The sequence below is a fragment of the Falco biarmicus genome, chromosome 12, assembly GCF_023638135.1.
Source record: "Falco biarmicus isolate bFalBia1 chromosome 12, bFalBia1.pri, whole genome shotgun sequence".
Classification (NCBI taxonomy): Eukaryota; Metazoa; Chordata; class Aves; order Falconiformes; family Falconidae; genus Falco; species Falco biarmicus.
Genome location: NC_079299.1, coordinates 30,057,909 through 30,085,414, shown reverse-complemented (window position 1 = coordinate 30,085,414; position 27,506 = coordinate 30,057,909). Strand labels below are relative to the sequence as shown.

General features: G+C 42.6%; 2 long non-coding RNA genes across 16 annotated transcripts in view; one reads left to right on the top strand and one right to left on the bottom strand.

The window, feature by feature from the left end:
- LOC130157477 (uncharacterized) overlaps positions 1–27,506 on the bottom strand; it is a 224,892-nt gene that overhangs the window by 117,984 nt on the left and 79,402 nt on the right. For all 13 annotated transcript variants that reach the window (XR_008824896.1, XR_008824894.1, XR_008824900.1 and 10 more), the window contains one exon: positions 25,408–25,564. This is a non-coding gene — a long non-coding RNA (uncharacterized LOC130157477). The remainder of the gene's footprint in view (positions 1–25,407; positions 25,565–27,506) is intronic.
- Positions 806–19,237, top strand: LOC130157479 (uncharacterized). 3 transcript variants are annotated; one of them, XR_008824908.1, is made up of 3 exons: positions 806–1,013; positions 11,586–11,785; positions 18,575–19,237. It is a non-coding gene; the product is annotated as an uncharacterized LOC130157479 (long non-coding RNA). The 3 variants fall into 3 exon arrangements; XR_008824907.1 differs by having other exon boundaries at positions 11,586–15,272; XR_008824909.1 differs by lacking the exon at positions 806–1,013 and adding an exon at positions 4,447–4,594 and having other exon boundaries at positions 11,586–15,272.

Below are 27,506 nucleotides of genomic sequence, written 5' to 3'. Positions count from 1 at the left end.
GAAGCTCTCTGTACTATTCAGCTCTAGTTTTCTGTTTCTCACTTTTCCCTCCAGGAGAAGAGCTTTTTGAGCAGTGTGACAGCACGCAGAAGGTCTTCGGGCCTGAGGACTACCCCAAGTCCACCTGCACAGAGGTGTTTTGGGGCTGCAGGTGCCACCATGGAAGAGGGAGATACATGCATTTTTGAGCCAGAGATTAATTTAAAAGTAAAAAGTAACCCCCAAAACCATCTATTTATATCTTCTGATAAATTCTTACCAAGCTTCAGTATTTTGCCTCATGGCAGAAAAATGAAGGCAGCAGATGTGGGGTTTACACCTGCATTTTGTCTTGGGGGAAGCTTGTATACACCCTGCTTGGGAGGCAGCTTGCCAGGATTTTGCAAACTCCGGCAATCCCACTTTAAAGCATTGCTTCTTGAGAAAAGGTTAAATGAGGTTTAAGTACAATGTAATAAACCTTCACTGTTCATAAAATTGTGTGATAAATGCACATGTGGTTACTCCGGATAAAGCACTGAGGTCAGCAGGCGAAGCTGGGAGGCAACAGCCCCACAGAGCCAGATCCTAGCATAGGGCAGCCTGTCCCTCAGTGGACATCAGGGGGGTGAGATGCTCCAGCCTGCCTCTAGCCCACTACCAAGATGCTCATCTCTGGCCAAGACAACCACTCACCCACCACAGACACATTGCTTGCACAAAATCAGAAACTGCTGACATTTGTGATTTGTTTGTGACTTGTTTGTGACTTCCAACCCAAATCGCCTGGCTGCTGCCTTACACCCACACTTGCTGGGTTTGTTGATGCATCTCTCGGGTACTCTGTCCTGACAGGCGAAGCAAAGCCACCAGAGTTTCTGTGCTCATTTGCAAACAGGACTTGCTGATTCCAAAGCGAAAGATGATTGCTCCAGGGTCAGACTCCTCTTCTCCTGCTTGGGCTGGAAAGTACCGCAAAGCACGAGGGGGCCCATGGAAGCAAATGGAGTACGGCACCACTGATTGAGGTTCAGGTGAGCAGAATGGCGCTTCAATTATTATTGTTATTTTAAAGTGAAACTCTGATTGCTAGGGGCATCCCAATTTTATCGAGCTCATTTTATTTTTCCCTACATTTGAATAATATGTCCTTTGCTTGCAATAAAAAATACCATATAACCCATCATCACAAGTAGCAGTTTATATAAACATAGCATTGCCCTGATGAGTTCAGATATGAACCTGTTTGTTTATAGAATTTCTCCAGAATTTGTAATATTTATGATTTCAAAAACGAACCAAGAGGGAAGCATCCTGTATAGCAAGGAACTGTTGTGCCTGCTGATTTGGTTCACAAGGTACTGATGCAGAATAATGATTTTGTTGAGAAAAAGAATAATAATAGTAGTAAAAAAAGCATAAACTTTCAGTGTATTCTCCTCCCTTCGGGGTTCTCAGTGACAGGGCAGTTTAAGACTAGAGGGGGCTAAAATTCAATGCTAAGGTAGTCAAAATCCCTCTTTGCCAGCATTGCAAGAGCGTTAAGCTGCCTGTGTGTGCGGAAATGCCAAAGGCCCTGGAAACAGCAAGAGAAGGATAGGTACCCTTGGTGACATATGGGCCAAGAGGCAATCAGGAAAGGTTGATCATCACCACAGTAGTCAAGGATCATCCTCTGTAGCACATGGATACTGGAGGTACTGTGTTGGCCTGAAGACATAAAGTCTCACAAAGAATGTGTTAAATGGGAGAAAGATTTCATTCCTCAGCTATGTCAAGCCCAGACGTTCCAACTGGTGAGAAGGAAAAGGGATTTCCCCCATGGGAGGGACATCTAATGATAAGGACTTTACATCAGCAGGACATCAAGAGACAATATTACCCTAAGCATTAAAAACAAATAATGAGAGTTCTTTTAACGAGGTTTCTTTATGGGTTGTATCCTTCAAAGCCAATATATATACTAAGACCGTGCACATAACTGTGGTGTACATTAATCATGAAATACCATGGTGTGGAAGATCAGCTGTCTCCAAAAGGGCACTTCTTTCCCTACCATGCCATAGGATGCCTGTGGCAGACAAGCCATAAACCTAACACTTTGTATGAGGGCTGGCAAATGCTTGGTTGCAAACAGAGGCATTCCACTAGCAAGGCACTTGTTAGTGTAAAGGCCCATCCATAAATTGGGGGGTTTTTACAATAATTTCCTTCAAATTGGATTGTCCTCATGATCAGAGAGCCATTTACTGGAAGCAATCGTTAATTACACACATGTCCCCTGTAGGGAGGACGTAAAGTGAAATGGGTATTTTGGAGGGGATTTCTTGTGTTTCGTACCTCCTACAATTTCACCCGTGGACATTTTCCAGCAGGCCAGGCTCAGAAGTACTTCATCTGACTTCAAGAGTTTTGGCTCAGCACAGTCCTGTGAGACTCTGCTGTATGTTTTGGTCAATTAGAAAACAAAACACAAAAACAAATACTCCTTGAATCACTCTAAAAATCCCATAGGGCACCTTGTCCATCCTGCTGACAACTAAAGTATTTTCCTTTCAGTCTATTCCCACTGCAGTTTTCACTGGCTAGCGTGGCATGGCTTTCCTAGATCTCTTGAGAGACCAGTCCACAGATCACTAGACCGTATTTTTTTTTTCCACAGCATCACTTTAGGTTTTCCTTAGCTCAGTTTTATCCCATTACCTCTTTCCACCTAAAATATCCCAAAAAATTCCTCTTATGCATACACTAGTAGCTTGCTTGTCTATCCAAACTCCTCACTGGACACATCTTGAATTCTTTTGCTCCTAAAGAAGTTAACAAGCCATATCTGCTAAGGATGGATTTCACCACTTTGGTGAGTAGCTGTCCGAATAGCTGCATTTACTCCTAGTTTCAGGTCCTTTACACTTACGGCTGCTGTAAGACCCCCTTGCATTGCCAAAAAGCCTTAGTGTAAGCCCAGCTTGGGGTGGGAGCTTGCCCTGAACCTAAAGTATTCTGGTTCCTCCCCCCAACAGCTATATGCGTGCATCCAGCACCAGCACTTCTGGGTTACATACCTAAAGACAATGATTATTATCCCTTTCACATACGACAAAATAATAATAAGATAAACCACCCTGATAATTACAGCAACATGCTTTGGGACTTGCAGGAGCTGTCTGCAAGAATGATAAACCCTTTGGCCATACAATTACTTTGTGATATCAAAAGAAACCCACCTGGATGAAAACAGGGGCGTCAAATTTATTCCTGGGGCAACTCCACTAAAGGCACTGGAGTTGCTCCAGAGAGTCATTTGAACCAGATCCGTAGCCCAGACCAGTTGCATTGTATTTCCTAGCTGCAGTTAAGAACTGCATGAAGTATCCCTGGGCTCTAGAGCACAGAATTTTTCCTCTTCAGTTGCATGGGGTTCTTTCAATAAAGGTTTAACAGGGGACAGTAATGAACACTATTGTTTTCTTTCGCTATTTGAGGACTTGGGCAAGAGATGCTCAAAGCAGCTAGGGTAAAACATTCCCCATCAGGAAATGCCATTTTGTCAGAGAGGAACTTGGTGCAGGAGCTAGCATGTTTTGATAGAATTTCATTTAGAACAAAATTGAACCAGAGTGTTTTGGTGAGAATAAATTCTAAAATTAAATTTCATCGGAACAGAGCGAGTCAATTATTCATTGCAAAAGAAAAAGTTGTTCTGAACTGTTACTTTACATTATATCCCTAATTATATATAAAAAAGAAATACATAATTGGAATGAAACCTTTTGATTTATTGAACTAGAACATTTTGACTAATTCAAAATAGCATGTCCTAGAAATGTGTTTTTCACAGGCAATTTCAACTTTGTGCTTTTGTTCCAATTCAGAACAAATCTCTACGTTTTCAAATCACAAATTTCCCAGTTAAACTGAAAAAAAGATGCATGAGAAAACCAAGCAGCTTACACAAAACGGATGGCAATACTACATGTAACTCCCTTTCCCAGCAACTTTTGAGCAGCTTCAGAGACATCTGAACAGACAAAACAGCGTGCTGAGCCACACGGGAAGAAACAGGGTAACACTAGAGATGCGGAAGTCAGATAGGAAATACAGTGCTGTTCTTCAAGAGAGAGCTCAGATGTGTGTGAGTAAGGATGAGTAACACCCAGGGAAACTGGGTGGGCTTCAAAGCTCATAAAATTCAGTGGTCAAGACAAACCCTGGGCATCCCTAAATGACCCCATTGTTAGATTTATGCATGGCTCTGCTATAAGATTAGTTTACAATGTACTGACTTTGTTTCCTGCATTATGTGCGTTATGAGCTTATGGTTTTTATGTCACCCACTCTTAATCACAGCTCAAGGATCATAAGAGGCTGCAAGATCTTGACTGTAGCTTTTGGCTCTATGCAAAGGAGAGCTGTGCTATGCCCTGGAGCTGCAGGGACAGGATGGTGCCTCCATAAACATTTCCTTCCTCTGCCATTGCTCGTGGATGCCCCATATGGCTGCGCAGTGTCCTCCTACCTGTTTTGGAAAGCGGGTCAGAGATGCCCCAAGGAAGCATGTGCTGGAGATGTGAAGGAAAAACTCTTGCCCTTCAAACACATGGCGGCTCCAGTGCAGGTGAGTTATCCCAGGGGTCTCTGGGCTGCCCCTCACACTTCCAGACCCTGCTCCCCACCAAGTGACCAGGCTACCGAGTAGTTAACTCCACAACTGTTACCTAATGATCCTAATTTGCATGACTTTAATAATAATGAGTAAAACCAAACTGTTAAGTTGCACTTTCTACCTCAGCAAAACTGAGCTATAATTGTGTAGAGAATAATTTTATGGGTGAAGTGTGCCCTATATTATAAGAGATTAGAATGAAGTGCTCTAATATTCAATGTCTTAGCAGGTGCAGGCACTTACCTGGGCAATTAAAATCTTTTTAATAAACAAATCACAGCCAATGAGACTATTGGCATGACAAACTGGATCTTAGAGGACATATTGTGTTTGTCTAAAATAGATTTTTGTTTGCTAGCAATAATTTCTCTAACTTTTGTTTAAAGGAGAAAATGACTAAACGCAGACTAATTTGCAGAAGGTTCTTAAAACACTTGTATTATATCGCTTCTGTAAAAGCATTTAACACGTCTCTATCTTTGCATAATACATGAATTAATGCCTTTGACTTAATATCTCTTTTTAAAAATATACCACACACAACAATTGATATATTTTAGTATTATATCTGCTAGGGACTGCTGGGCTGGGTTGCATAGAATTTGGCCTTGAAATAACAAGGAGTTCATGGGAAGCATATGAAATATTCTGTAATTGACGGATTCATTAAGTTCATGGAATGCCCTCCTTTATGCTCAAAGTATTCTATAAATATGCACAGGTAAAACAGGTGCAATGTTTCCCCATCAAATTTGCAGAAAAGTGTTTTCCAGTTATTCTGAGCAATTTTGCAACTTCAAAAAATGAAGAAAATCCAATTCTGCCAACCCCCAGCTCTGCACTTAAAACCACACTATATTAATAGTTTTGAATCTTTGCTACCTTTCAAAATAGCATGACTTTGCATCCAAATACCAACCAAAAGTGCAACAGAAACAACTTCTAGTAAATTTAGAGTCAAGCGAAGGCACAGAAGTGAGGTTTGTCACCCAGGCCCACCACTTCCACCTACACATGCAGCCCAGGCCAGCAGCATGGTCCCACTTTACAGGAGAAGGGCAGGAGTGCTGGATCACCCGTAAAACTGCTGCCCAGGTTATGACCCAAAAATGCAATTTGGGTAAAGATGGCAAACTGGGGTTTGCAAAATGACTGTCCCTTTCTCCTTATTGCCTAGTGGCAAACTCTGCCGGTGGTTTCCATCAGGGAACCAAAGCCTGGCAGCTTCCTCACTCAATTCACACCTCTGCCTGTGCAAAGAGGTGCAAATTGCACCTCCTGGAGCTGCATCCTCGGGGGTGGTTATCTTAATGGAGGACAAGCATTGTTTGCACAACTGCTCTTTGAAAAAGGCCTCTCCTGGAAGGCAGCTTTCACACAGGGACAGTCCTCAGCCCCAGCTCCACAGCCAGATGTGCTGAACTGCTCAGCTCCGGGACAGATTGTCACTGCTCCGGTATTTGCAGTGATGGAGACATGCCAGGCCCACTGTGGCTGCACCAGGAGGGATCACAGCCTTTCTTTCCCATCTAGGAAACAGGGTGGGGAAAAGAGGTGCTGAGCAAGAAGCTGGAATAATTTAGGGCTGAACACAGACTGATGGCTGCGTGAGAAATAGGTTGTATGAAGGCCAACAGGGACATACTAAAACAACACATGCAACCACAGAGCAAGTCAGATGATGGACACTGTGCAAGATCACCTTATTGGGAAGTCTAATGTCCCACAGCAGCAACAGACCGACATCAGTTTACATATGCACACAGAATGCATTTAGCAAACACCATATAGATGAGTATTTGGCTGGAAACTGGGGGCACCTCAAATATTTGGCAGGTAAACCTAACAGTCCCAAGTGAGATTTCCTCCTTCTTGGAAGAGGTTGATGGTTTCCACACAGCTTTGTTTCAGTAAATCAGTAGAAAATACTCAGCAAGTGGCTAGTCAAGATCGAAAACCATTTTGCCATACATGGATGAGCACCGGCTCTTCCAACTCAAAGGAGGTTTCACGACATTTTAAATGACGCATCTTAAAAAAAAAAGGCATGTTTCCAAACTAGGCTTTCCTTTGCAGTCTATGGAGGGAGACAGGCACCTGCAAAACAATTTGCATGACCTGTGCTGGACACTAGCTCAATAGCACCATCACTCTTCAGAAGATGTCTCTCCCTGTATAGCCCAAATTGGAAGACTCTGGGTGCTGTCTTGGACGTTAAATTTTTAGATAGCTAAACTTGAGAGGTGTGCTTGACTTCATGTTAGTAATAATATTTTTCTTGACAATAACACAGTAACATTTTCGTTATTGTACAATTCCGTCTCTGCTACATTTTTCACACCCCAGGTCTCCAGCAGGTCTTCCTATGTAATTGGAAGCGGGCAACTTGTGCCCCCCCTCCTCCGTGTCTGGGTGATTTTGAGTTGTTATCATGGGGATTGCGTAATGCCCAAGGACCTTCTCCTGGAGACCCTTCCCATAGTGAGCAGCAGTCCTTGTCAGAGAGCACATACAAAGGACAAGCAGTAGAAAGCTGTGGCCACCCTCTTTGCTGAGAGGGTAGTTTGGCTGGTCCAAAATCTCAAAAGAGATCTGTGAGTCCAGCCTGCATCCTTCTTTTTTTAATGCTTATGTCATTAACCACAGCATACTTGGCTCCCTTCTCGTTAAACCGTAAACATGGGAAAATCCCTGAAGTTACCAGTGCCTTAAAAAGAAATAAATAATGCAAGCTCTGAGCCTCTCTGCTTTTGCTGCGGAAACAATTTAAAACCAAGCTTTGGTTCATACCCAAGCTACTCCTTAATGAAGCTTAAAGCACTTTAATGTTCAGACAACCTCGCACGCCCAGTATCAACATTTTGCCTCGCAGTCTCTTCCAGGTTAGCTGGGAAATACACATCTGCAACTGCTTTGCATACTTTTTGCATTTTCATTTCCTAGGCCAAAAGTCTTCCACTATCAAGCCTCAAATTAATCTAATTATTTGGATATTTAGGCTGCTTAGGCTCAAGTCAGCAGAGACTTAGGCATGTGTCTAATATTGCCTCTGCAATGTGACTGCTGGGGGACTATTTAAAGATAAGCACATGCCGAAACACTGTGCTGAATTAAGTCTCAGTAACAGTATCTTCAGAAGCTGGCTTTAAACAAACTGGTTTTAGGCAAGTGAAGAATTGCCTTGGAATAGAAAACCAGAGGATGGGAAGGTATTTACCAGGTGTGACAAACACCCTATGAAAGGAAAAGATTATTTTTAACAAAAATACTCAACATATGGCTGAATTATCTGGAATAATTATGAGAATGGAACAATAAAAAAGAAATATTTTTGTAACTCATCATATGGCAACTTTGTCGAGTTTGAAGGAGATGTATTTCTCCTTTAGCATCCTTTTTAAAAGACTGGTCAATGATAAATCAGAAGGTTTTTTCCATAGCACAAACATGAAGGGGTCAGATTCTGCAAGGGGTGGACATTAGGCCATCCTTGCCTTGACCCTGCAGTTTGCCTGGCCTAAAGAAAAGTGATTTGCAGAAAGAACCTGCGACCAAAAATAAAATAGCATGAGGCATGCAATAGTGTAAATAGTTAACTGAAACGAAACAAGAGTGAAAGCAAACTGCAAGAATATCGTGTTTCCAACTGTAATGTGGACATTTATATGCAATACTTAAAAAATGTTTAAAGAAGCTAAACTATCCTGATGTTCAAATTCCACACATGACTCTGTGCTGGAGGAACAACAGAAACGTGACACACCTTTGGGGACCACCCTGGGACAGCCACTGGAGGAGACACCCCAGCCGGGCACTGAGGGACAGGCGGCACCAGGAGCAGCTCTGAGACACAAGGGATGGAGCTTTTGCTTGTCCAGGGGAAGAATTGCTCAAGATTATGGGATATTATGGAGCCCTTCTGCAATGTGTTTCCTAAAACACCAGCAGGGTCCTATAAACCACCCCAGTAATGCATGAGGTGGCGCACTGCTGCCTTTTCATGCCCAAAGACCTGCTCCCCGGGCCGGCAGTGGGGCCAGGGGCTCCTGCACCACCTCACTGCGGCTCCAGCCTCCACCACCCACTTGCTGTGTGACCCCGCCAGTGCTCATGATACATCGTCCCGTCACCTTCACCGTTTACAGCAAAAAAGCTATTTAGCCGGTGCCTGCAACCCTTCAGCCCACAATGCCTTGACAGCAGAGGTTATGGGGGGGGCGGGGGGGCAGGCGGGGAAAAAGAGAGTGAGAGAGAGAAGGAGGGGGGGGAGAGAAAGAAAGAACAATGTGCAATCGGCACTGCATTAGAGATGGAAAAAGTACTTAAAGCCTGCAACATTCATCAAGGCTGAATACATAAATGCCACATTTTGAATAAGCCAAGCAAAAGACAATGACAAAGGAAAGGCGCGTTGCTTCAGGAATCTCTATCATTTTCATTTGCTGCTGTCAGGAACCTGTTTTTTGCCTCTCACTCTATCAGCCATTATAGCATTAATGAAGTAACCTCACATAGTTATTGACTGGCTTGTCAGAGTCCCTGCCTGATCCCTTAATAGAAACCATTGGTCTTCAGTTAAAAATGGGGTGAGCTGGGAGGTGCTGTGGGCATGTGCTGAATTTCAAGTGCACTCCTGAGGTTATCAAAAGCCATGAAATGCAAATTATTATATTTTTTAAACACACAGATTTCATGCAACTGAGCATATAAAATTGACTAATACTGTACTTTATGCATTCCTAATAATGCTTCCAAATATGCTCTGCATATGATCTTTCCCCAGAAAGTTGTGGGTGGTATTTGAATAAGCAGAAATGGGCCTAGTTTTATTTTGTGAAAAAAGTAGTTTCCTGGATGTTGCAAGTCTCTGTTCCTTATAATATAAGGTAATGTTTATGCACTGTCTGTTCAGACAACATGGGTAATCCTTTGTCTAAATTTCTGTCTCAGATCAAAATAATTTTTCCTTCATAATTTTTTTCTCCTTTCATAAAGCATCCTAAGTCCCAGAACTAGTATATTCTCATTTACTAGAAATTGAGGGTTGGCAGAGGGTCTAGAAATAACTTCTTTTCCCAGAAGGTAATAAATCCAGGGAGTAATCTAAAACCCGAGTTGTTAATTCCAGTACCACCACACCATTGCCTGAGATACAGGTACGTTACTGAATCAGCCCTGGTTGACAAGCAATCAGTACCTGCACGATATCTGTGCAGAGCGGGATGCGAGCACATCCTCATGCATTTGCTTGTTGAGGACAAGGCATCCACAAAGACTTCACCAGCTTGGTATTTGGTACGGTGCACGAGCAGGGAAAAGCTACAGGGTGACCTTTCGTAAGCTCCTCCAGGGAGGAGCTGGGGCCCATGGTCTGATGATTTTCGTTATGGCTCTTAACGTAATGCCCAGAAGATGTGCGCTTTGCACATCTGTAATCAGCTAAATCGTGGGCTAGGCATCACCGAGTCCTCTTGGTGCATAACACCCCCAAACCCCACGTGAAACCCAGTTCAGCAAATTCAGTCAGTTTTCTGGAGTCAAGCTTTACTTGCTGGTAAGGTTTTAGAACCTTTCATGAACACAAATAACCCTAATAAACATATTTCTCCCTTGTCTTTCTATTCAGAAGAGTCTTAAAGGTTAAACATTATGCTGATTTTGAAAACAGTAACAAGAAACCTTACGTCTCACTTGGCATAGACAGCAATGAGAGGAATAGTTGTTCAGCCAGACCTGATTTGAGATTGTTCAGACCTCTTGGGTCTGCAAAACTGGGTTGGCGTTCTCAGAAGAACAGACTCCCATAATAATTGTGGTCTTCTCTCCTTTCTGATTGGGCTAAAAATTCTCTGAGAACAACTCTCTCAGCGCTTCCACATCCCTGGTCTGAAATTAAGCACATTTTTCCTAATGAATACTCTGTTTGTTGATTTGGTGACACTTTCTCTGAGTCTGAAATATTATGGAATTCTTTAATTTCACACACACACACTTTCCCCAATTAATTATTTGCAGGCTGTTTCCCCCCATAAAAGACATTCCTTTTATACAAACATTTGGTGGGTAGCGTGTTTGGAATGTCTTTCATTTAACCTATTTCCAAAATATTCCCTTGGCCCTGTGTGTAATGCCAGCAGTGCACTCGCTCATCCCCTCACATGCTCCTGGAAGAGCCACAGGGCACCATAAAGCCTTGGCTGCTCTGAAACCAGGGGAAGGGGGTTTGCAAGGGTCTTTGAGGGGACCACAGCATCACCCCAGCGTACAAACACCCTCCAGCCTGGGACATCCCAACGCTAGTTTCCAACACTCGTCTTAACTCCCTGCAGTTGATACACACCAGCACATATTTCCGAGGCTGTCTTCTCAAGGGAGTAGGACCCAACCAAAACATCCGAGATTAGTCTGAACTGTGCAGGTCCCCCAGACACTGGGCTGGGAAACCATCTTCTAGCAAAGGTGTTTATCGTGGGCTGAAACCCCAAAAGCTTAGCATCCCGAGCACTCCTGGATGAGAACTAAATCCCAATTGTCATCACTGTCCAGGACAAGCTTATTCTGGTTGAAAATAAACAAGTTTGCTCTTTGAATCTGGGGGGTGGGGTGGGGGGGAATCTAACACCACTTTCTAGTTGATTCAAGGTCCATGACAGAATAAGGGGGACCACAACCCCTGTGCTCTCCACCAAAGCTCAGGAAAATTTTAGATGGTTGTTTTTTGGTCCAGTGCAAAGTCCAAGTAGGCAACAAGTAGCTTTTAGGTTTGCTCTCAGATCTGCACTCCAGTGAGCTTGCAAACTAACAATTCAGAAACGGGCAGAGCAGGGGGGTCAGAGGCTAACATTTGTTTAGATTCTTGCTTCCCGCAGTGATCTGTCCATTCCTACTTATAAGTTATCTTTTGGGATTTCTTTTCTTTTTGTCCTCTTTTCTTTTCCTTCAGGATACACTGATGTCACGTCTGCACCACAAACTCCACGAAAAGCTATGCTTGCCCACAGCTCCTTACTCTGCAGCAGTGGTGCAATGAGTGGCCTGTATATAGAACATCACTGCCAAGAGCTCATCAGTTCTGATCTTGTAATTGTGCTTAATGATTGCTGAAAGGAACCAAACAATCACGAGTGAACTTCAGCTTCCCTGGTAATTAATATTGTTATTACAGAATTGTTAATAATTATTAGACTCTGGCAATCTAGGAAGCATCAAAGATTTTAAGCATCTCCAGGAAGACACACAGCCTGCTCAACTTCTGTTTCGTGGTTTACAGCTTTGTCCTTACTTTGAACGTACCTCTGACTAATGCCAGCCCTGGTATGAGCCCAGAAAAGCCTTCTAATTGCTCACAAGAAACTCTGCTAATTTCAGACATACACAAATTCAGCCTTGAGACAATCTTTGTTTTGGGGACATGCTCTGCTGTCCTAGGAGAAACATGCATGGCTTTTGTGCATTGCAGGTGCCACTACGGGCAATACGCAAGCAAGGGCTGCTTGGTGTCACGGCAAATTTTCACACGAGCAGTGCAAAACTGAAATTTTTCTTACAGGTTGCTAAACACCAAATTTGCAATTGCATTCGCTGTATGCAAACAGGCCTGCTATTTTGTGTGTTTTGTTGACTGCAATATATTTGGCATGCAAAAGCTGTGTCTTCAGGGATTTTTTTTTAAATAAGTAGTCTGGACGTATTGTAAGAGACAAAGTAATTAGCATTCACTCAGCCCAGCAGGGCAGCAATTTAAACTTTTACAAGGAGTCAAAGTTCAGGATGCTGCCCTGCCATCAACTTTCTACATACAGAAGGGATACAGACTGGAATATCCAAACGTTTCAAGCTACTCTGGGTTATTTGAAACTCCAACAGACACATTACTATGGGGAAATTGCTTAATCTGCTCCAGGATTTATTGCTATTGTATGTTCAGTATGGAGGTCTTGGAGGGTCAGAAAGGGCTGCGTTCAGTGCAAGTATTTTATACCACATTAAAAAGTTTCTGACCATACCTTTAATCCTCAATATCATTACATCCTATTTTTATGCAGACATGCCTATAAAAACACTCCACAAAATGAATCTCCATTTACACCCTGCTCACAATAATCCCACAGTGTGGGGAAAGGAGGAAGGCGAAGCACTGCTTCTTGCTTCAATCCAGGAAAAGGCAAGTTTGTTGTCATATAAAGCAAATAAATAGAAAAGTCAGAAGGGGAAAAAAAAAAAAAAAAAAAGTCCTACTGCGTTGGATTGATTTAAGAGTAAGTGCATGCTGCCAGAGAAATAGATTTTTTTCACCCGTTAGGCAGTCATTTTTACAAATGTGCAATGTGAGTACTGATTAAAGCTTACAGAGAAAAGAACATTTTTTCCCCCTTTTTTTTTTTTTTGTTGTTGTTGTTTGTTTGTTTTTTGTTTGTTTTGGTTTTTTGTTCATCCCACCCATTGCTCCCCATGGCATGACCCTACTCTACCCCCCGCATCTGCTTGGGGTTGCTGGCAGGGAGGACAGGAACCCAGCCCCTGCCCACCCCAGGGAGGAAAATCCAGTGCCCCAGGCTTGTGGGGGGATGGCTTGGGGGGTTTCAGGAGGGGACGGGGAAGACTGCAGCTGGTCACTAGGAGAGGAAAATACTTTGCCCTGCTTAGCATAATTATTTGGGGCTTTCAGAGAGAAAGCAGTAATGAATCTTTTTGTTCTTTTTCCCGCCACCCCAGGCTTTCACTTGTAAGAGCAGGTAAAACCAACTAGAAAGAGGAGATGAGAAAGAAATATATAACACTACATTCGTTTTGTGGATGAGTCACACTCAGTGAAAGCAAAACAACCTGAGCAGGAAGGAAACTTGGGTACCACAGACCTAAATATAACAAAAAATCTGGGTGAAAACCAGTCTTGTTTGATTGCCCTGAAAAGTATTGTCTCATTCTGCTGGCTTTACCTGGTAAAAAAACAGTGAGAAATTTCATTATGTGTTTTGGTGGCATCTTTGCACCTCAGAGAAATAAATTCAAAAGCAAAAACCAAAAGCACAAGGAATCAGCATATCAAGAGTTTAGGCCTCTTGCAGGAACAAGAATAATTTTTTTACATTCCCAACCTTTACAGGAGTTTCAAATTAAAAAGAAAACTTTAATGCCTTGTTTGCAAGTAAGAGTATCATCTCTCAGGTTCTCGCTATTTCCTATTTGCCAAGCAAAACAAACTTTGAAAACAAACAGTTCAGCTCTTTCCCATCTCCAGAAGACCTAGTGAAGGTTACCGACTTGCAGCAGAGCTGCCACGTGCAAAACTGGGCAGAAACAATCCCCCGCACCCCCACCTTCACTTCACAGACGAAGGGAATTTCCTACCTTCCCATTTTACATAAGGCAGCACAAGACATTAAGTAATTTTTGAGTCAGTAATTCAGGCTGCCCTGTGACTGCAGGAGGAGGTGGGGATGGCCAAATGGGTGCTTCGCTTCATTAGCATACCCCACGATGCTTCCTCCTAAAACAGGACTGACTTTCTCCACCACCAACACACACACACCCCCCTGACCCAATGCAAATTTCTACTAGCTTAAGTCATTAGTGTGGTCCAAAGAGTTAACTTCATTCTCTTCCTCATTTTAAACTTATCGTATTTCTTCTTGTGGGCAAATTACTGCCGGAGGAGTGTGATGAGAGAATAGGTTTCCTAAATATTTATGGATTAGCCCAAACTAAGCGGTGGGGCGAGGGGGTGTGTGTGTGTAGTAATCATATGATATTTTCAGCCTCCTTGCCTCTAAGAGGCGTGAAGGGTTCAGATACCTGACTGCTGATCTCTAGCACTTATGGAAACGATCAGAGATCAACAGGGTCTTCTTGTCCAGTGAGGTCCATACCAGCAGCCCTGTTAGTACCTGCGGCTGGGGTGCAGGGACCCGTCACCCCTATACAGATCCTTTAACCCCAGAGCCAAACTCTGATAAAAACCCAAGCAAGGCTTTCTTTGCCTTCATTAAGGCCCGTTCCTGTCACACATTTAGACAAACTCTTACTCCTAAATTTTCTTTTTTCTGCCAAAAGCACATTTTCTAATTGAAAAGAGAGGTAACTTGTTTTAGTGTCACAGGCTGTAATTAAGCATAGTTTGTCTAGAATAGCTCCAGGGTTTATTTATTATTTATTAAAGAAAGGTTAGTTATTTATTGGGGGGGAAGACACATCGGTAGTTGCAACTTCACAGAATAAATCACATGGCCCATCACTCAACCTGCTTTAGGACATTAGTGGATTACTACTGGGGTCAGGAAAAAATTTTCTTTTACTGATAAATTGTTATATAATAAGGATATTTTTTGATAGTTTCAAGTCTCCCTTGAAGCTGTGGCTCTTTCTGGTCACTATTCAAGGACAAAACATTGGCTTTGTTTAAGGTGGGGGGAGAGGAATAAAACACAGGTCTTACTTTGAACCTTACACACAAGAGTGCTCCGACATCACTGTGACAAGCACCATAAATGGTGCAGAGGACAGGCTGCTGAAGTCCCCGCTGAAGACATTTTTTCCTTCCCTCTGGCAGAGGGGAAGATCTACCACCACATGTGAGGATAAGCCCTGGTGCAAATGGACTGGTGTGCAGGGAGACATCCTCTGGGAAGAGGTAGGACATGCTGTAGACCAGTTCCTGCTGCAGGGAGAAGCTCTGTGTGAGCAGGAGACTATTAAACTGCCATTTGAGGGCAGGAGGCTATAAAGTCAATGAGGGGCCCATAAAGCCATGCTAAGTCATATTTTTGCTTTTTTTTTTAATTAAAAAAGATTTAACTTTCCCCTCACCACTTCTGGGCTGAATTGGTTTGATCCAGAGAGGTAGTTATGCATAAGAGCAACCACTTTATATTGAATTAGGGGATTTCTCATGCAACACATCTCACCAATTACAAGGCAGGGATGCAATTCTATGATTTATAATACATTATACTGTTAAGTAATATAACATTATAGATACAATTTGTACCTATCTCTCCATGGATTAGAGAGGTGGCACATGAAGAGTGGATCATTAAACAGCAGTGCAAGGCCAGGGGCCAAGCACTTCTGTTTAACAAGCTGCTCCAAGTACCACCTCTCTAATCCATGGAGAGAGAGAATAAATTGTTCCTGTATCTTGTTATAAATCACGTTCTTTGGGGTTTTCTTTTTTTATTTAAAAACATAATAATAATTTCTGTTTAGGGCCAACTCTTCCTGGGACTGAACAAGTTTAAGCTGAAGGCACTTCTGTTCCGGAAAGGGTCTGAAGCCAGATTGTATAATTTACAATCTGGCCAAATTTGAAGGTGGTACGGGGGAGCAAGCCAGCTGCACCATCTCTCTGGGTGCGGGAAACTACTCTTCTGGTCAGGCCAGGCCATTTGGTGGAAGCACCCACATCCTCCCAGTTGCAGCGGCATAGCTGGAGCCCAGGCAGCCAGAGAGGACAACCAGCTCCAAGCTGCCCAAAACGAATGGCCTGTAAGTGGCAAGTATGGTCCAAGAGGCAGCTTCAGCTACATCCTTACTTCATGAGGAACAAGTGGCCTGGGAGCGCTTGAGCAGACCATCAGCACTTGCTCTGCAGGGTACATGCCCAAAACAAATCCCACCAGCAAGTGTCTGGGTGGCACCGATGCCTTCATGGGTGGTGACACCACATTTCCAAACACTAGCATTACCCAAGGCTAAATAATCCTGTTGCTGTTCCCATGCGAACATTAAAAACAAACTGTGGCCAAGCAAACAGAGGTCTTTGGGAGGACAAAGTTGACACCATGGTATTTCAATGCAGAGTGTGCAAACCTGCTCTGCGCAATGACCGTCTGTAGCAGCTGAAGGTGAGCACTTTGACCTCTATCTCTTCTCTTTATATTACCTCTCCAGGGTCAATAAATGCAGATACAAATACCAGGCTCTGCAGACAACATGCTGCTTTATAACATTGGCACCAATATTAGGGTTCCATGCCTCAGCTTCCAGGTTTATTAAACTCCATTACAATCCCCTTAACGATGACAACACCTTTCTATAACAGTACAGTTTCCTGGCTCCTGAGGAGGGTAGCACAATGAAGGAGGCTGAAGATATAAAGATACTGTTAGGCTGCCTTATAGACCCTAACTCATCATGTGACAAGTCATTGATTTCTATTGACAATTTCATTGTAATGTCAGAATGTAACCTGAATTCATCTTTCATCCACTTCAAAAGTAAACAATGGCACTTGGAATAGAAAAAAAGGATAGCACTAAAAAAATAACAAAAACAATAAAGAGAATCCAGCTTTTCCTTAAAAAACAAATGGAGAACCAAGATTGTTCAGCAGCTACATAGAGCAGAGCAAACTATTAATAGTGAATACATTATTTGACAAATTCTATCACTGCTTCCATATGCAAATTATTCACAAATCTACTGCCATTCATTCAATTCTTTTCCATTTATGAAACTATATTAAATTAGTATTATTCCACAGAAATTATTTTTAACTTCAGAAAAATTTCTGAATTATATTTACAGTGTTTGCTGACAAGACATCATCATCTCAGCCACGATAAGGTGCCATTCCTGTCCCCTGGCTTAACAAGCATCTCTTAAATGAATAGGGATTGGGGGATACTACAATCAGACTTTCGATGCTGTCTGTGTTTGAAAGGGAAGATAAAAAGGAAAGGCTGGCAGGACTTGGCATTGGTACTACATTACATTTCTATTAATAAAGAATGGCAATCAGCTCTAAAATTCATGTGGATCTGTTATCTCTTCACACACACAAAGAATTTGTGTCTAATACTTTCACATTGTCTATGATGCAAACAATGCGACCAAGTAACTCGTTTTTCTGTTTGATTACCTCTGTGCCTTTGCTCTGGTCCGGTTTTGTATGTTTTTCTACAGCAAAGCATGTGCAGTCATGTAGGATAAAGATCTAACTGTCAGCATGGTCCCTCTCTGCACTTCTAGAAGCTAGACAGATACATTTCATATGCTTGCAAAACGCAAATTGCAATTTTCTAATTTCTAGATTTTGGGCACCTGTTGCCCTTCATCACTACTATTTAATACATGTAAGTTTACACATGGTGCAGGTTCAAAGTTTTACTGGACTTAAGGCCAAGACATTTCCAAAGTCCTCCACAAATATCAGACACACTAGCAGACGGGAATGCTGAAGTACAGATTTCCAAACCATGATGAAAAGGAGAAAGCCCCTGGAGCCTTAAAGAAAAAAGAAAAGAAAATAATGGAAATACACCTCTTAATTTCAGTTTCACGGGATTCAAATGATTTACAAAAATTCCCTAAGCAATTTTCCTGCAGCACAGCTCCCTAATGAGGCTGGGGAACCAGCTTCTCTCCACACTACCACAAATAACTAGTTGGGACTGAACAAAACCTTTCTTGGCTGGTACAGGTCTGCGACAAGCAAAAAAGGTAAACTCAGTCTTTCAGATTGAAATCATGCTACTGACGATGAGCTGCTGGCCATAGCTTAGCCATCAGCCAGCCACCTTCTCCAGCAATAGACTATTCCATTACATACTCTTAAATTTGAGGGCTTTGTTTAGGGTACACTAATGTAGGTTGCTTTTCAACAACAGTTACTTGGGATATTGTTTCAAGTGGTTATCTTCAAGCAGTCTTAGAGTAACTAAAAAGTAAGGAAAACATCTGAAATTACCACTTCCCCTACAGAGTTTTGGCATAAATAGGATCTCAAGATATTTCATGATATCGTCTTGGATAACTGGGAAGCACAAGATAGAAACACTTCTTAAATATATATAGACCCAAAACCCATAAAACAGCTATTACAAAGAAGAGGAACCAAACCAAACCAAAAAACCTGACTAGTTGTTTGCTGATAGGGAATTTGTATTCTTTTTAAAACATTATCTTATGCATTGTCTGTCTTGTCTGTTCCAGTGACATTGTCTCTCCAGATATGCCCATCTAGCTACTCACAAGCAAAAGACAGAGCGCCATCCTGGGATCTTGTCACATCCATCTTGCACAAGGAGAAGAAACCTGACAGTGCCTGGGATGGCTTGGCAAGAAGAAGCAACAAAGAGCAGTCAGGAAGGGAAGCAGAGAAGAGATGCATCTCTCAGCAGTGAAGAGATGCATCTTGACAGACTCCCCCTCTCATTCTCCAAACTCCAGGCCCAGCTGGACTCAAAGTCCCAACTGCTCTCCCCATCAGGATGGGGGACGTGGGAAGTGCGTGGCTGGTAATACACCCGACAGGCTCAAAGGGATCCGAGAACACCCTCAGGTTCACAAGCACCCGGAGTTTGCCAAATCATTTCAGCTCATCTCTAATTGTCAGCGATCTCTATTAGCTCAGTAGTGTGGCTTTGACATAAGGATGAACAGAAGGGTTGTTACTGGCTAGTGATAGGAGAGGAGCTTCTGGTCCAAGGAAGAAAAGCATCTTCCATGGCAGAAGGAGAATCTTTTTTTCCTTTCCACATAGGCTATACTATATGAGAAGGCTAACCGACAGAAGACAAAGGGACTGCACAACGGATGTCCATCAGCTTAAACTTTTCCTAATATCACATAAATAAAAATAATTTTTGAAAAGGCTTTATTGTAGTGCTGCACAGTTTTAAGCAATAACAGATCCACTTTATAATCATCTCTAAGAGGGAAAAAAAAATAAAAAATCACCACAAAAATAGCACCATGCACAGCAGCTATCACAGTACAGCACAACTCCATTTGAACCTTCAGCTACTGGAGGTGGCTCATTTAATGGTAGCAGCTCCTTCTCCAGAGCACTTCCATCTCAGATGGCTGGCCCCTCTGACACCCAGAGCCATGGTGCAACTTTCCACAGGCCAACTCAAGCTAAATTTATGTAGATAGAAAGAAAAGAGAGAAGGGAAAGAAGAGTCTTGACTAAGGGCTAAAACTGCTCTAAGATCACATTTTCTCAGATTACGCCAAAATTCTGATCTTTCCACGTTATTTCCATGAACAACAGCCCAAGTTAACAGGGCTTGAAAATACCCCAAACACATTTTTGGTTCTGCAAACAGTGTTTCATTCATGCATGTCTGCCTGGTGATGCATCATTACAATTGTAATGAGATAGCTGCCAACTCTGGAAGGGTATATTGCTCAGTATACCTGGAATGCTAAAGAGGGTCTAAACTTATATATGAGATTTAAATGAGAGAAAGATTAAGTAAGGTCTGGAGCTAGCCGTTGCTTGAGATTCCCAAATGGTCCAGGGACAAAGCCACCCCTGCTTTAGACTTAAATTTTTACCCAATACAACAAGGAGCAAAAGCGTCCCTTAGATCCCAGGAGTGACCTCAGTTACATGTTTGATGCTGAGGTGGAGTCAGGCATTCAGGTGCCAACTGCACTCACCTGCAGAGGCAGGCAGCTTTGCTGCTTGAGGGAAGATGTACCACAAACAGGGAAAATAAACCAACCTTAAATTAAAGTGCTTCCAACATAACACAATTACACTACATAATGTTTACTTATCTTATATACACTCAGAGGGAAGATAAATGTCTAGTAAAAACCACAATCCACTATTAAACAGCTATAAAATACTTTGCTGTCTTCCCATTTCAAAAGCTCCCATAGTATAAATAGTGGTCAAAAGTTCAGTGAACTGTCTTGTAGTCTGGTGTTCCATTCAAACCCTGCTATTTCCAGAGAGCCTCCTGACACCGTATCTAATTTCTAAAATGAATATGCTTTAATTTTCCTTCTTCATGCATTGTGCTTTTTCCTCATTTAAAACAGCAACAGCCTCTGGCAGTAAAGGACATCACATTTCTGTGTGAGATGAAGCTTTTTCCCCCCCTTATATGCGGGAGAATGGCATGGGTCAAGGGAGAAAAAATATATGCAAAAAACATCACACCCCACTGACCCCAGTATATTTTACATTACAATTTTGCCATTTCCAATATAGGTTCATTTTGCAGTGGACCATATCAGCCATATTTCAGGATTTACAAAAAAAGAAGAAAAAAAAAAAGCATTCAGTACCTGGAGCATTGTCTGCATACAGTATGTCCTAATGCAATATATGAATTGTCTTATTAATGTGTAGTGTAGCTTGCAGAGAACACACACACATGCAGGGAATACTTATGCATGCCGGGGAGGCAGCACAGGTGTACCTATTATGGATTTGTATATACATTCAATTATATCTGCAGATAATGCGCAAGTGCATTTTTGAGTCTTAAAAACCAGACTGCTGTATGCGGCAGGTGAAACCCCTGAAATCAGGGGGATTTTCAGGGGGGAGGGGGTTTTGCCATATAAGCCTTCCTCCCCTGAGCCATTAAAGTCCCCATAATGGCGCACCTGACACAGGTTCAGCCGTCTAAGCTGAGGTTGCCATGCTTTCAGTGGGCAACAAAAGTAGCTTTATCCCCAGGCATACATTAAAAGGCCTACTCCCACCTCTTAGCACAGGCAGAGATAATTCAGAGCTGGATTTGAAAGGTACAGAAGGTTCTGGTAGCTTCTCAGCACTTTGTAGCCACCCTTTACCCTTAAGTGTTTTAACAAAGTTCAGCTGTGACCACAGGCTCACAGATTAATTTAGCTGGAACACCTGAAGCCTGCATGAATACTGCTGGGTTGTCCGAAACTGTGGCAGCGGAGGAGAACATACACCTTCGGTTCTCCCAACTCTCCATCCAATTCCAGACACACCAGGAAAGGGATGAAGCAGAAAAACATGGGGCAATCCCTGTTTTAATCAGGGGTAAACCCCACATGCTCAACAGGAGCATTGCTTGACTGAAGACCATAACAATTTTGACTTCATATACTGCAAAGACCATAATATTCACAGAACTAGCACATCTGACCATTACAAACAAAATCATCATCCACTATTTTGACAGAAAATCAAAGAAGTCTGGCTTTCTTAAGAAGTACCAAGTCCCATAAAATCTTACTGCTATCTACAGATGATCAGCTAGGTGAAGACTCATGAGAGAGGCATTACATGCATACAGGTGTCTAAAGGTTAAACATGCCAACAAAGCAGACTCAAGTAATGGGGTAGAGGTAGAGGGACAAAAAAGTTAAGAAATTAGGTTCTTGCCATACAACAGAATCACCATCTTTCACACCAAGCAGCTACCCCACCTTGCAACTGCCACAAACCAAAGCAACTTCAGGTGCTACAACCATCATTCTCTGCTCACCATCTCAAAAAGAAAAACAACCCTGAAGCACTGTCATGCTACAAAACTTTAAGACTTTAGGAATAACAGAAGGACTTACCTGAAGCTCAGGGTAGCCCAAGACATGGTTGGATGGAGGTGTTCAGAACAAAGGTGAAGCAGTGTGCCCCAAGAGCAAACAGAAGCTCAAACCATGGTGGGAAGAGCTCCACAGGTGTTTGGGATACACTAATTAACTCCCATTAGCTCATTGGTTGCAATTACTCTATGTCCATACCCTGCCAGCTTAGCTCCCCAAGCCCTGACTCAGCATACCCCAAATCCTGGCATGGATCTGCTTCTGAGGTAGACAAAGCTGCTTTAGGTTTTTTCAAAGTCCTGGCCAGGGCACTACGGGAAAGGGGGTTTCCTTTAACAGGAGGCAGCTGGGAGCCTTTAGACCCTGGGAATTGGAGGAGGGGACAGTCTGCAAAAAAGGAACATAAATGCAATTGCAAAAGTAATATGGTTTTGTCAAATGGAAAGGGTAAAACATGCAATATTTTCTTCAGCTGTTAGCTCTCTTAAATGTCAGGGAGAAGCATCCTGTTGCCTGGCAAGTTGTGGACTGGGGCTGAACAGGTTTGCTTGCTTATTGTCAGCATTTACCTGAACTGTTTTTTAATAAAAGCCTTTGAATTAAAAAATCTCCTGCCTGAGACGAGGTATTGAGAGCCTGGCTGGGAGCCCTTCAGAGTTGCTGAGCTACTTAGTGGCAGTCAGTTGCATCCCTGGTGTATCCTGTTCCTTCATAACTGCAAATCCCCTCCACGATGCTCTGTGCAGGACCTGCTTTTCTGTAAGCGGTTATTAGATAGGAACCTAAGGGTGGTGTTTACACCTCTATGGTCTCAAGAATTTCAGTATCTCTCTGGAAAACATTGCGGTGTTTCAAGTGGCCAATTTGAGCAAGCTAGGTGTGGCTGAGGGTAGAACTTGGTCCTTTCTATATTCATCTAGGGCTTTGAACTTATCAAAATGAACCTTGATTTCATAAAATAATAATAATAATAATAATAATGTTCCCTTTGGCTTCAGAGTACCAGTTCCATCAAAGTACTGACTATTGAAAGTTCAACTGCTAATGGCAAGCTATTTTGAAAAGGGAAAAGTCTGGAGGCAAATTATGAGGCAAAGAATAGATATTAATCATTTTTAAAGTCATTCTGTCTCAGGCATTATTTTCCTTTTCTTTCATTATTCATGATGAGTTTTTTGCTTCAAGGCCAAGTGAATTCATAGGGCCTGACCCATCCAAACACAACCATGGCTGTCTGAACAATGCAGCCCAGCTGAGTCTACAAATTAAAAATAAAAAAGAGTCCAAACGGAAAGAAAGGGGGGAAAAAAGATTATTTTAAACAGTGGATCTAAACACATATAAAAGTCTCCTTCTGGTCAGTTCATTTCCCAGTACTTGGTTCACTGTGGTCTCATCCCATCCAGCCTGGTGGGGGATCTGTGGTATGGGAGCCCCAACAAGGAACTAATTTTGTTTGCTGTTTCTCTGACCCTACCACTCTGGCCTCTAAAGCCAGCTTGGTGGTGTCAAGCCTTTTTCAGTCAAGGGAAGGCCTCTTACCTTTCCTTTTTAGCTTTATTCCAGAGCTAATGGACACTCAGTAGCTTCACTCATAATTTGGGTAACATGCACTGCCTTTTGCTGCTGCAGGGCATGAGCAGACACCACAAGGGGCTGAGCCATTTACAGTGTGCTCTGATAAGAAATTAAAGGGCTTGGGGGGGAAAATCTCAATCCAGGAGAGGTGGGGGTTTTCCCCAGAAAAACTGCCTCAGGAGAGATTTTCCCATTTTGGGTTGTGGAGATCACCCAGACTGCTGCAGGTAGGCTCATGTGTTAGGACGCAGATGGACACCATGTCTGCGGCAACTTCCTCTTGCCAGAGGATGCGGGCAGCCAGAAAGAAGCTTTCAGAGCAGAAGCAATAACAATTCAGTGACAATGGACCCATCCCCTCCTCCTCCAGTAATTCTCAGCATCCCCAAGTAGCCCCATCTTTGTATGCTGCCAAAGAAAAATGGCAACTCAGAGTTCCCTTTGCTTCAAGGGAAAAGAACCCAACAATATTACTTTGGTATATTTATATTTGTAACCACGTTCCCTGGAAGATAGGAGCTTGCAATGGAATATCTTTGGCAACCTTGAAGGTAAATGGTGTACTCTGCCCGCTCTGAAATAAACTCAGCAACCTCACCCAGACTCCACAGATGGGTGCATCTGCAGAACACACTGTTAATAATTAATGTAATTGTATAAACTCCTAGATATATAAATACACAGACAGATCCTCACATTTTGCCTGCTTCTCTGTAACAAATACCCAAACTGAAACAAATTTAACAAGATACATTACACAAATCTGCAGACAGAAGTTGTATCAAAATTTTAACTATCTTCAGCAAGAAAGCGCTTCTATTTCCAGTAACGCTGGCAGCATATACTGTAGCTAGGCAGCCGCATTTATTTTCAATTATCATTTTTGCCTTTTTATACAGCATAATGAAATGCCTGGTAAATTATACATTTTTGTAAAACACAAACTTGTCTCTTTATTTGCAGCTCAAGTCTTGCAGTATCGTTTTGTCTGCATTAGTTCTAGCTCTTTATGAAGGGCCAATTACTTTCCTTAGCTGTAACATGCAGAGTGTGATATCTTACTCGCCAGTCCTTGCTGAGATGCAGCCTGGTACAGAGTGACCACATCTAAGGCTCAGACCTTAGGAGAAAAGGGCAAAGAGTCCCAGTGGCCTGATTACCATATCATCACCCATACTCATTTCCTCTATCTCCAATACTCAAGATTTTAAATCCACCCCTCGCTAAACAAAAGCAGATTTTTTAGGGAAAAAAAATGTGTATAGCTGCTCCCCCCGGTCTCCCTTTAGAAAGATGCTGTCATGGCAGATGGATTTCAATATGCCGTCTCCCAAATCTTAAGCAACTCTGAAAATATAAAGTTCACTTATACCAATGGGCCATATATTTCTACACCTCTTGATTCCCTGTCTCTTTAACTGGCACTTTGAACTAGTGAACACCTCTTTAATCTTGCCCCATTATCATCCTAATAGTAACTCCCGATATTCATAAATGTCTAGCAAGACTTTCAGCTATTTGGTATGAAGAAGAAATATCCAGCTAAATTGAGAAGATTACCACATCACTACATAAATCAGTGACAGGCTGCGTGTTATTACAGTTGATTTTTGTTGACAGTTGGCTGTAGACAGTTGTGTTTCGAATGCCTTTTTTCACTGGGAAATTAAACAAAATTCCATGAAAAATGCAGCCCTCCAGTTCAAAAATTGTAAATCCAAAATTAGCATTTCATACTTTAAAAGGTAGCACAGCACAATTTTCCATTGAAAGGTCTGTACAGTTGTCACAAATGGGTGCTTCACACATGACACTAATGCTACTGATGCCTTTTAAGAAAGCCACCTTTCTCTGATATTATTTTCTTCTCCTAATAATCTGCATACACTATAGTTCATCCCTATGGAAAAGAAAGAGAGCTCACTTACTTATCTCTCATATGGGAGCATTATGCTTTCAGCAATTCAGACAGGCTGGATGGGAGGGGGGTGGGTTGCCGAATCCTCTGTGATAAGAGGGAGCGAATTGTGGCCAGTGAAAGGTTAATCTTCTCTCTCCAAGTCCCTCCTTCCGTCTCAGCATAACCTGGAGAGCAAAGAAAAGGTGAGACTTATGAAGTGAAAAGACACAGGGGCACAAAACACTGTTCCTACTGGATTGTGTAGCACTTAATTTACAACGGCCACACATGACCTAATTAACAAAAAGCCATTGCTAAAAGTCAGGAAAGCAGCTTGGGTGATACCAGAACTTGCAAAAGGAGTTTCTGCTTCCAGAAGCTGCTGATCTGCAGGTTTTTGGCTCAGATATTGCCCACTGCTAAGCCAATTCTTTAGGGACTTTGGTGTCAGCAAGTCACCCAAGCAGCAGCAGTTGAGACAGAGCACCTTCCAGTTCCCAAAACAGATCCCTGACATTGGCTGTGTCTTGGATGTTAGCTCAGAGAACACCACCACCACCACCACCACAAGAAGTTTACAATTTTGGCTACACATAACACAGTGTATGGAGGCAGAGAACTGTGATGCTCACTCCTGGGCACGGGGACAAACACATAATGCAGTTTGTCAGCCAGAAGATGTTGCACGAGTATTCATGCAAATACTTTGCTAGCAGCTAACTGGCTTCTGGCTACAGAGAGTCCGACATCCTCTGGTCAAAACTACTGGGTTGAAAACCAGATCACCAGCCAACTGCGTCTGGTTCATTTTCCCCTGTGTTCAGGGGCAGAGGCGTAAGGCCATAGGGACAATGGCACTTGCAAAGTATTGTCCCTTCTCCCAGCCCTGTCCTCAAAGGGGAGCTAAGGATGGTGAGTCCACCTGGAGATCTCTGAGCCGGGTAACCCCACTGCTTGTAACTGAGAGGAAAATATGTTCATAGGAGCCACTGCCGATAAAATTATTTCAGTTGATATTGAAATGGCTTCATCTGACTTCATCATCAGGCATTTTAAATCAGTGCCTCTCTCTTCTTTGCTCATGGCTGGGTCAAGGTTTAGCTTTTACAGCATGTGCCAAAACTTTCCCTGGTGTAACTGCTGACAGAACCAGACAGGATACCCATAACAGCCTGGCCCAAATCATCCATGACAGGGGCAAGGTACGTCACCCATACAAAAAAGCTCTTGATGCTCTACTAGTGGTTAGGTTTGCACTCAATTACAGGCAAAGACTAAATGAATTGAGTCAAATAATCAAAGTGAGGTACTGGTTGCTTACCAGTTATTCTGCTGGGGAAAAAGGACCTGGCCAAGAGGGGTGGAAAATGGCAACATGAGAGATAACAGTGAATATGATGGACCAATCCTGTGTTTTCTGTTGGAGAGAGGTTGGAAATAGGCCTAAGCTTTGCTGTTGAGTGAGCTGCAGCCTCTACGGAGTGACTGAATGGTTTAAGGCAGCACTTGTTCAACACTGGAAATATTTATACTTAAGACCTGTATGGAATATCATAAAAAGGATTATGCCACTAATATATTATGTTCTAACTCTGTGTGCACATTTAATATCTTAGTATCTGATTTCCAATGAATATTTCTTGCAAATTTTCAAAACACACAAGAGGCGACCTCCCATTTCTGCTTGGGACCAGCTCCTCAGGAAAGTGAGACACAGACCAAACTTGCAGTGTGAAGGAGCATAGTCCACAGGGAAAACACAATTTCCCAATGAAAAAATGCCCAACACAAACATAAAGCAGCAAAAACAAAAGCAGATTTTAAGTACAAAGCTGCCCATTCTGATAAAGATGGGAAACCAAAGTGCATGATCACTGGGGAGAAGAGGCCAAGCTGAATGAGACGTTATTGCCAAGAATAACACTTGAAATGATGTCTGACAAGAACTGCAATTACAGGCAGAAGGTGACTCAGTTTGTATACACAGACAGGTATTTTTTGTTACATGAAAAGCCTGAGAAGCATGGCATCTACCTGCGCCTTCAGAGACTAGACAGTTTGCTCACTCCATGCTCATGCAAGGGGAAAACGGAAAGGCTGATCGAGAGGAGGGAGATTTGGGGGCAC